This window comes from Mastomys coucha, unplaced genomic scaffold, assembly GCF_008632895.1.
Source record: "Mastomys coucha isolate ucsf_1 unplaced genomic scaffold, UCSF_Mcou_1 pScaffold15, whole genome shotgun sequence".
Lineage (NCBI taxonomy): Eukaryota > Metazoa > Chordata > Mammalia > Rodentia > Muridae > Mastomys > Mastomys coucha.
The window spans coordinates 68,005,243-68,016,589 of NW_022196897.1; positions in this window are offsets into that span (position 1 = coordinate 68,005,243).

The following is an 11,347-nucleotide window of genomic DNA, read 5'->3' on the forward strand; positions in this document are numbered from 1 at the left end:
AAAAAAAAACAAACCAAAACCAAAAACAACAACAAAAAAAACCAAAAAAACAAAAACCAAAACAAAACAACAAAAAAAAAACAAACTGACTCTCCCTTCCCTAGAAGCCAGCTAGCTGCTCAGTTGCTCAGTTACTCCTCAGCGAGGGGGTCAGGATCCTCTATATCCCTCCTCCATTTGTGCTGGCATACTGTCAGACTTGATCTTTTGTAGGCAAATCAGAAAGAGCTGTGCAGATCACTGGAAGACATCAATCTCATACATATGTCAATCTTGTGAGCCACAATAATGACTAGTCAGGCAAGACTTAGCCATGGGTGCAGTGATGTCATGAGTGCTATTGGAGTAAGGATCCTTGGATTTGAGGCCTTCTCTATATGAGGCATTTATGCCTGGTACTATAATTCTGGCCAGGAATCTGTATCTGGGGAACTCATAGGCCCAAGTGATAAACTTACTACTATTATTTTGGTAAATGGATGTAGTATCAAACTACCTTCTAAATATGTGTGCCTTTACTCATAGATGCATCTCTTATTTCTTATCAGAGAAGCTTCTTTGTGCAGGAGTGGCTTTTTATTATATGTAAGTACACTGTGGCTATCTTCACATATCCCAGAAGAGGGCATCAGATCTCATTATGGATGGCTGAGAGCCACCATGTGGTTGCTGGGATTTGAACTCACGACCTTTCAGTAGAGCAGTTGGTGCTCTTAACCACTGAGTCATCTCTCCAGACCAGGAGTGGCTTTTAATAGAGTCTACCAATCAACATGCTGAGAGTTAGTATCCATGAAATAATCAGTTATAAATGATATATCCATATCCTGTCATCTCCTCTGCTTGCTCATGGAATATTGGAGAAGATAGGCTAGATAAATTCTAAGAGCCAAAGGTTGGGTAGGAGTAGGTATCTTCTGAATATAAAAGGACTGTTGTACTCATAAACATAACAGATGCTGAAATCTAATATATTTAATGTGCAATTTATTATGGCTAGAGAAATGAAGCATCCTTTTTGTATTTGAGTTTTCTGCCATGTACTAACTGCTAATACATTTTACTTAAATTACTATTCCTTTACCTCTTGAAATTGCCTTGTAGGTTGTATTTATGTATTTCGAAATAAATACATACATAGGAAACACCTCTTCTTTATTCTAAATCATAGCTACTTATTGAATATTTTATGGAACATATTGTGAACAGACAAAGATATATATGTCATTGAAACTTCAATATTTTCTTTTATGTTTCAGTTCTGCATTTGTAAAACAGAGCAGATAATGACATCTTCCTGGTGATATTGTGGTGATTCAATGAAATATTTCTTGTTAACCATTTAGCACATAATGGCTAAATTTTGCTTCAAAACTCAATTACTATTTAGTGCTACTATTGCATGTTATATTTTGCAAAGAGTTATTGAATGGAAGAAAAAGATTTTATATGTGGGTCACAAGAATGAGAAGCCTGTTCCAATCTATTATATGCCAGTTTCCAGATATCTCTAGAGCTGTATCTGGGCTTGATGCTTGGCCCCATAGCTTTTCAGCTCAACTATTTATTGATACAGGATATGATACAGTTTTATAGATGGCAGAGGAAGTTTCACTTCAATCCTTTTTTTGCTTCTCACTATAGAACCAGGAATTTCCATTCTTTTGCTTTTCTATACAGATTTTCAAATCAGAACTTCTCATACCTGTGGAAGGAGAAAGTCATGGCTTGTATGCCAAAGGTGAGAGGTTGTTCAGGTGTACCAATGAGAAAAAAAGGAGGCTCCACCTGCAACTTAAGTTACAGTTTCTGCAGAAATAATTAACGGTGAAGACAAGTTGGAAGAAAGTCCTTTGAACCTTTCTGAAATTGCCGGCTTAGATTTTTGCTTATGATTGTTAATCCAGATATAATTAGACAAACACTGAAGAGCAGGCACATAACTGTCACTCTACTAAAAAGAATTACAAAAGTGATGTTTGATTATGTGAAGCAAGTGATCTATTGCTTCTGATTTATATTTTCATAATGTTAAATCATTCAAAGCTGCAGAAAAGATGTTATTTTAGGGTAATAGAATCTAATTTTTTATGAATAAAAACTATATTATTATGACCCTAAAATGAAGAGTGCAGATCCAAGTCTCAATGGTGAATTTGATAATTCCAAATCCCTAGGGGGGAATTATGACTCATACTTTTTATGCATATAATTTAAAGGGTTAGAACATTAGGTAGATCTTAGAAACATAATTAATATGAAAGATTATACCCTGTCAGCTTCTGGGTGATCCTTTTTACTTAATTTACTTTTGTGACACTTTATGGAGAATATTAAGTGTGTTAAACTTTCCAAAAATTTCTCTTACTGTGTTATAGAAGACAAGTTGTCATTCAATGAAAACCAAGCTGTAATTTATTATACAATTTTAGATTTCTTTATTAATGGCTACTTTAAGATGATTTGGCTAAGAGGTTTTGTTTCTTAACAGCTTTGTTAGGGTATAATTTGGCTACTAATGAAGCATGCATACAGTATATAAACAAAGGATTGTTCACACCTACTTAGTATGTCATTGGCAGTATTACCAAGATATTGTACATTTTATGGTTGTTTTAACATCCATACAATTATTTTTGTTGCTACTTCATAACTGTAATAATTTTACTCTTATGAATCATAATGTAAATATCTGACATGCAGGATATCTGCATCTTCTGTTAAATGGTTATCTGCTCCCCAATGGGGTGTTGACCCCACTGGTTGAGAACCACTGCTCTAGTGTGTCTTACATGTAGGTTAAGTTTGCATGTATCGGGATCTTTCTGTTGTTTTCTCAGGGGAAACAGTGAGGTTATTTTGCCATATTTTGTTTACATGAAATATAAGTTTGCTTTCATTTTAGACTACTTATTTATAAGAATAGCACTTAAAAATTAAGATATAGCTCACAGCATGTAAAATGCTCTCTCGCATTATATATTTATATATCTAAATGTTTAAATAGATAATGAAACTTTCTCAGTAAATATCATGGGGCTCTACCCCTGGGCAAAGAATTACAGGCAACTAAGAAAAGCAGAGAGTACAAGAAATACTGTTGTCTAGCCGTGAGCCCCATACTTGGTTATCCAATATCAAATAGGCAGCTCTAAATCATATACATACAAGTGATTTATTTTATTGTTTTTAGTTATGTGTCTATGTGTCTCTGTGTGCTTATGTGTATGTGAATGCAGGTGCCAGCTAAGGGGAGAGGCGTTGGATCACCTCAGAGCAGGAGTTATAGGTCCATGCATGTTCCCTGATGTGGGTTCTAGGGCTCAGTCCAGAGTTGTCTGGGTGAGCAGTACATGATCTTAACCCTGAGCCATCTCTCCAGCTCCTTAAACCTATTTTTTTGCAACTCATCTATGAAACATTCTGTTTTCTTAGCCTTTGATTTCTGATTCCACAGTACCACCAGATCATTGAATAAATGTAGAGGCTGAGACTCATTTTCACATATGCATACATACATACATACACACACACACACACACACACACACACACACACACATTCACACACACACACACATATGGTTTTATATATATATGCATATATATGCAATTGCTCCAAAGCCATATGTTTATGACACTGTCCTTTATCTCATAGAAATCCCTTAACAGCTTTATTAGATAGAACTTGACTTTATATTACTCAATCTACTTGGCAATTTCTGATGACCTTTCTGTCTTTATGTGAATACTAGGTCTCGTTCACTAATGTGCCTTTACAGAAATCCAGGAACTAGATGTGAGCATTCCAACTTCGTTTCTATTTTTATGTAATATCTGCTCTAAGTCCACTGCATTTCCTTTTGAATTTATGTGTCAATACCTATTTCTTCCACAAAAAGTCTATTCAAGTTCTGTTTGAAATGATAATCATTCAGTCAATAACACTATGCTTTATTATTGAAAATAGCTATCCTTCTGATCCTTGAACATGATATGTCACCATTTGCATAGACTGTTATTTCAATAATACAGTCTATGCAATGTTTGGTAGGTATGTATTTTGTTAAATTTATTCCTAGTTTTTTTTCTTAAAAATTTAAATGGTTATCACTTATTATTACATAGACCTACATGGATTTTGAATATTGACCATGCAGAGTTCAGAATTTGATTAGTATTTTATTTACAATGTTTATTTTTCTGGCCTATTCCTGAACGTTTTCTTCTTAAATGATCATGCACGTGGCAAATAAAAAATATTTTAATTTTTTGCCTTACCATGGCAAGTGTAGTTTTGTATATAATGCTGGATATAAACAGAGAAATTTAAACTTGGGGAGGGTATCTTGCCTCAATTCAATTTCATAGCCAAGTGTTCACTATTTAGCCAGGTAGCATATCGAAAAAGGTTTTTGTAGATACATTTTATTACATTGAGGAAATTTATTTCATTTTTAGTCACCGAGAGGGACTTTTGATTATATATTCACCCCACTCAGCATACATATGCATCTTACAATATTAAACTCTTTTACATTGATGTATTGAAGATTTTGAAGTGTGGGGAAGACATATAATTCTAGAAGGTATTAAATGTATTTTCTATACTTTTTTCCCTTCTTCATAATTGAAGTGCATTTAGCAACGGAGTGATTATGTGTGATGTCTGCTGGACACATTATAATGATTTTTTTTTTTCATTTTGACAGTGTCATTTAGACATCACTTAAAATGATTGCATCAAAATAGCTGTGTCAATGTGGCTGAATTTGGATGTCATTTTATCCTTGAGAGATGTTCCTAAGAAATTCTTTAACTACTTTTGTCTAGTTCAGAGTTTTTCTAAATCTACTTTGTTTTAATTCAGTGATTTTTCTCCAATGATCTGTTGTTGAAAGTATTTTTCTTTCAGCTACTTCCTAAAAATTAATATTGTGTGGGGATTTGATAAGCACTGGCTTTTATTCTACTTTTGATTTTCATCTATGTCCCGTTACCATCAGTAAGTCAGATAGCTGAAAGAGTTCCGACTAGGGTGGTTATCAGAGTGAAGTGAAATGCCAGCAGAAGGATCAGTGTGGTATTTACAGATCACTGCTCTACTGGCTCCCTAGGAGTTTGGGAGCAAGGTACTACAGGCCAGGTGACTTCTACTTTATTCTAGAAATGATTTCTTCAGTTCTGGAGTCTATCATCTGTGATCCAGGTACATTAGCAGTGTTGTCTCTTCTGAGGATTCTGAGTGAGAAAAAAAAAAGTTTCATCTGTTATCCCTGCTTCTGGATTTTTGTTTGTTTTTGTTTTTGGCGTGTGTGTGTGTGTGTGTGTGTGTGTGTGTGTGTGTGTGTGTGTGTGTGTGTGTTGGCAACTGTTGCCATTTCTTCTTTTTGGGAGGCATCACATCCATTTCTGCTTCTGTCTTCACACAAAATCCTCCATATGCCCAAGGGTTTGTGTACAAATGTCCTCTTTTTCTAAGGATAGCCACATTAGGATCTAATGCAATAACCTTACCTTAATTCAAGTGTTTTCATCTATGATTACCTTATTTTCAAATTAGTCACACTGTGAGGTCATGTTTGTAAATATGTAAATTATAGGAGAATGAAATTCAACCCATATAAGTCCTTTTTTTTTTTTTCCCAAGACATATGTACTATCATTTGAATAGCTTTAGGTTGGTTTTCTATAAAATGTTTCATGCTCAGGAAAATAGGTTAAAAAAAAGTAAAAGACAAAAGCAAGCAAGCAAGCAAACAGAAACATTGGATATTGTCCATGTTAGAGGGTACTCATCCAAAAATAGAAGGGGCAGTATATAAAAGAATTGGGAAATTATAAAGAGGAAGAAGTCTATTTTTCCATAAATCAATATACTTTGAAAACCCACATTAATTATTTGATACTCTCACTATCTCTGTAGTTCTATATCAACAGGTTTATCCACTTTACATTTATGTATTCTATTGTTGAATTTAAATTTTTATTTAAAAGTACAATTCCTATAAGTTTGTTTTTTCTTTATGAAAAATCAATAATGCTTCTGTCTATATGTCACTTAACTGTATTGATCCCAGGTTTGCTTAATCTGTAATCACCTCAGAGAGCATATGGCCTGAGCCTGCTCAGTAATGTGGAACACCTGGTACGAAGTCTGTGCCGAAGGATGCTTTAATAAATACACGATGCGGGGCTTCTAAGCAAAACCTTTGTTTCCTGTTGAACAGGAAGCATCTGCCACCTCCTGAAAGAACGCACAGGCAATCTCAGTGGCAAAGAGACTGCAGGGTTATTTACTGAATGCTTGTGAGGATTGCTCTCATTGGTTTTTATTTCCTTGTTTTTTTTCCCCTCTGAAGATTTGTAAATGGTTTTCAGTACATGCTATAACATTTTCAGACTGGGTAAAAATGCATGAAGTATAATGTTAGACAAACACGATGCTCACTTGCAGATCTCTCTCTCTTTTTTTAAAAGTCAATTCTTTTACAAACAACAGAGATTAAATTTTGTTATCAGGTTGTTCTGGGATCAAAACACCAACCTTGAGAGTAAATTGCTAAAATATTTTGGGCCTCATTCTTATCTTGTAAATGCAGTTATCCCTATATCAGAATGTAAGATTGAGAGGCAAAATTATTCCTACTCTAGTACCAATTATTATAATGATATTTTCCCAGGAAGAAAAGTACAGCTTTGTAATTGGTTTATGCAAATCAATTATGCTGTCCTCCAGTACCTTCTGTACCCAGAAGCCAGTGGAATCTCTGTGGCCTAAAATTCTATCATACACACCTTACTTAACACCATCAAGTGTTTCCTTGTTGCACTGAGAGAGAAGCCAGGATTCTTTGGAGATAGATGTGATTGTTCACTATCCTAATCTGTCTCTCTTCTTGATTAAGGAGGCATCCAGTCCTACTAACAACTTCTGACTGTACGCACTGTGAGCTTTCTTTATTCTACAGTAATAGCTGTGAAGCCCGCCTAGCCTACTTTCCCATGCCTCTCACACACCTTTTCCTTTACCTATTGATCCACCCACTTAAATCTGAATTCTCTCTCAAGTTTGATATTCTATTTTAAAAATATATTTGGGAAATGTGTTTGAATTTCTCCTGACTGAGTGGTGTGTCCTGTTTTCCCGTAGACCCTGCCAACTTTATTTGATTCGAGCTTTGACCATGTGCTACTCAGCTCCCATTTGCTACTCCACTCAGTTCACAGAGCACTCTTATATGCTTGTATCCCTGAGGTGGTCTCTGATACCTGCTCTTCAGTCTAATAAACTATATCAGAATACAGTGATGCTATTGTTGGTATGTAATCAGTGATAACAACCAACAAAATAATGCTTAAGTTTTAGATTTTTTTTTAATAAAGGATTGAGGGTCATTTTATAATAATAATAATAGTAATAATAGTAATAATAATAATAGCAGGAGAAAATAACAAAGGTGGGTTAAATGCTACGAAAAGTGAGTGCATTTTTACAACAATGATTTCTTTCCTTTGAAACATCTTACAATGTGAATGAATCTAACTATCCTTCTGCCTTAGCTTTCAAATGCTGGAATTAAGATGACATTTAAATAAGATTGGCTCCTAGTATTATAGTGATCTAAATAATGTTTAATTAAGCCAGTATTTTGGGCTCACTTTATGTATAAATAACATGATGAAGCATGAGCTAAATTTATACACTAATTCTATTATTTTGTACTTTAAATATTATAATTGTTTTTACAACATATTTCATAAAGTAGTATATGTGTACCAGTATTAAACTTTGGTTGCATCTGGGTAGAAAAGAGCTCTCACAGAAGTCAGATAATGAGGGAATTTTAGCCAAACCTGACTTGGAAATTGGGAGGAGAATCCTGTTTGATCTCTGCACCTCTGCCTTAGTTAGGTCCTAAAAGATTTCTCATTCCTTTCCTCCTTTTCTTGATCTTGATCTTGTAAACTCCTTTCTTTCTTCTTTTTTTCCTTCCTTCCTTCCCTCCTTCCTTCCTTCCTTTGTTCCCTCCCTCCCTCCCTCCCTCCCTTCCTTCCTTCTCTGCTCCCCCTTCCCTTTTTCTTCCTTCCTTCCATTTTCCTCGCTTTGAGCTTTCTGTGTGTGTTCAGTCTCACTAGCACAGAAAAGAAAATAATAGTCGAATATCCAAACAACTGACATTCTTAGAGATGAGAATTTACATTTTACTGATCCCTTTAATCACAGATGATTCCCTCCCGATGGAGAGACTCCTGTTTCTGACATACTTTTATTTCTCAATGATGCGACTACTAATTTCCAGTTCTTAACATATAATCAAAATTTACCTCCCCTCCTTTTTGGTCTTGCAGAGCCTGCAAGATGCTAAATTTTCTATCATCCTTATTACCAGCAACCTATTCTAGCTCTTTATCCAAAAGTGCCACGTTTCAGACAATACTAATTTTTAGCTCTTTCAGAGATGTGTCATTTAGTCGCAGCCTCATATTAGCATTACTGGGAAAGCACTCTGGGGTGAATTTAGCTTGTTCTCCTTTATGCTAGCTTTGAAGATTATTCTACACTGTGACACCTTAAGAGCTGTGGGAGATTTGGGAAATGATCATTGTTAGATAAGGTTATTAGGGTGGAGTCATATGATTGAATGAAGGTGGCTTTATGAAGAGACTAGAGGATGAAAATGCAGCCTGGCATCACCTCAGGGTCATGTTGTCAAGAGGACTAGCTCTATGTCTTGACCTATAACCTCCAGAATATAATCCCAGACTTATATTTCTTCAAACTTTAGCCACCCTGTGATTCTGTGTAATTAGCAAGACAAAATGAGTAGTAGAGAAACTTATGAAGAAATGATGAGTGTTTGGATATATCCCAGACCAACTGAATTGCAATCTCCAGAACTGTACCTGAAGCAGTATGCTTTCCTTTTAGTTCTTCAAGGGATTGTTAAATACAGCCGCATATAGGCACCAGTGTCTTGCTCCTTGAACTGGTTTAAAACAAAAATCTCTTGTTAAGGTTTTCTTCCTAAGGTAAAACAGAACACTGTTGCTGCTAAGTCTTTCTGGCAGTTTTTTCCCCCTTTAATAAAAACGTTATTTTGTCTCTTATTTCCAAAGGAAAGAAAGCAGTATTGGAAAGTTCAAGGAAGAAATTAAAGACACCCCTGAGTCTAGAGAAAGTAAGTCAATAGAGGCCATTGCTAAAAGTGTAAATTCATACACACCACTTAAAATCCTCACTGCTACATGATTCTATATTGCTGTATAAATGCAATTTTCAGTTCAGGGCTGTTGATGGTCAAATCATGCTGGGGAAGATACCAAAAATTACCTTATTCCACCTCTACCTTTATTATTGCATTATATACATATATATCACAACACACATACACACATATATATCCTATCTATCATCTATCTATCATCTATCTATCTATCTATCTATCTATCTATCTATCTATCTATCTATCTATCTATCTATCTATCTAAACTAAGGAATAGATAGATAAAATAATTTTATCCAAGGACACAGCTGGTATAGTATGTCGATGCACATTTATTTCTTCCTTGCATATATTCCATGGTGCTTTATCTTTGAAACTATCACCAGCATTTCATTCTGATGACCTTAACTTGAATTCGTCCTTATTTCTTACTAAAATATAATAATTTACAAGTACTTACTTAGTATAACAATTGGAAATGCCTATGAAAGCACAGCTCTCCATCTAAACCTTTGCTTTGAGCTGCTTTGTGGCTGCTTCCTACCGAGAGTAGGCCCCATTCTCAACAGGACTCCTTTATGAATTACACCCTTTACCTTTTGAATCAGTTTTCAACCCACTGACCCTGAATTCTAGGACAGTCATGGACTGTCAGATCAGTGACTGAACATCATAATGCATGCTGTCTCCTCTGGTATTATTGACAATCACATTTTTAGTGGTGAGCTGGCCACCATGACAAGTCAGTGATGGCTACTGTGAGTGACAAGGGACATTGGGAGTTGATCCTTATTCATTTTAATTATGTTGTGTACCAGGGACATATATTTATAAAATAAACAGTCCTTTACTTCTGCTTGAATTTTATAAGATGAAATTTAAATAAGACTGGCTCCTAGTGTTATAGTGACCTAAATAATGTTTAATTAAGCCTAAGTTTTGAGTAAATTATTTCCAAACTGGTTTAGATGTTAATGAGATAATAATCACCCTGGAGAGAGCAGCATGGTGCCATGGCACAGCAGTCACTGCTGGCTAACTCCTATGTCTTCCTCTTTTACCCAGATCCCATGCTTAATTGACTAAAAACATTGTAGTTGAGATGGACTCAAGGTCACTAAATTTGCTCATAATGTGAATTGAATTGAATTACATTTGAATTGTTTAAGTCACCAAGTTATGAACATAGCTGAAATAATGTGAGGGAAAATGCTGATTTCTCATATTACAGAGCTGGATGTGAATATTGGTTCAGTTACCTTAATAAAATGTCAGAAAACTTGGGAAGTTTATTTAGCCAAATTAATAGCATAGTTTTTTGCAAGTTAGTGTGTTGACAGAGCTTCGATCAGCTAATATACAATTAGCTAAATAAATCTGGGAAAATCGCTTTGCTGTTTGAATCATTTTATGACAATAAAGTAATTAATGATGAGAAAGCATGAGAAATGACTAAATAACACAAGAATCTCTTGTGCTGTGTGTCAGCAAAGCTTAACTATTAATACTTGGCACTTCAGTACTATTTCCTATGCCCTTAAACCTGATTCCATATTGGTGCTAACTTTTGTGATCTCCCTCATAAAAAAACCTTAGTTATGAAATGTGGTCTATATTTTCAACTGGTTTTATGTATTTTTTTAGATAAAAGATACACCCTCATTTATTACTATTATTATGAATGTTGGACCAAAATGTAGACAAGGAATCAGGCATAAAATAAGTTATGGTCAGTTAATTTATAAAAATGTTTCACCTAATTTTCAAGTACTTATTTATGATTGAGCAATATTGTGTTTTAATAATAATCATCAGTGTTAGAGTAACTCCTTATAAATTATACAGTGACCATATGGACTAATTTTCCTCAATTCAGATGAAGTAATGAGTTCTGAATCCTTTTCCTAGAGGTTATAGAATATCTTATTGTTCCTTTATTACAGCAAAAAGAAGAAAGAGGAGGAGGAGGAGGAAGAGGGGGAGGAGGAGAAGGAAAAGACGAAACATGGTAGCCTACATTGATACACAGAACTTTTTCTTTTTTTAAAAAAACAAAAACTTTTATTGCATTACGATGAGAAAAGTTACATGATTTCAATTTATCTGAATTTGTTAACATTT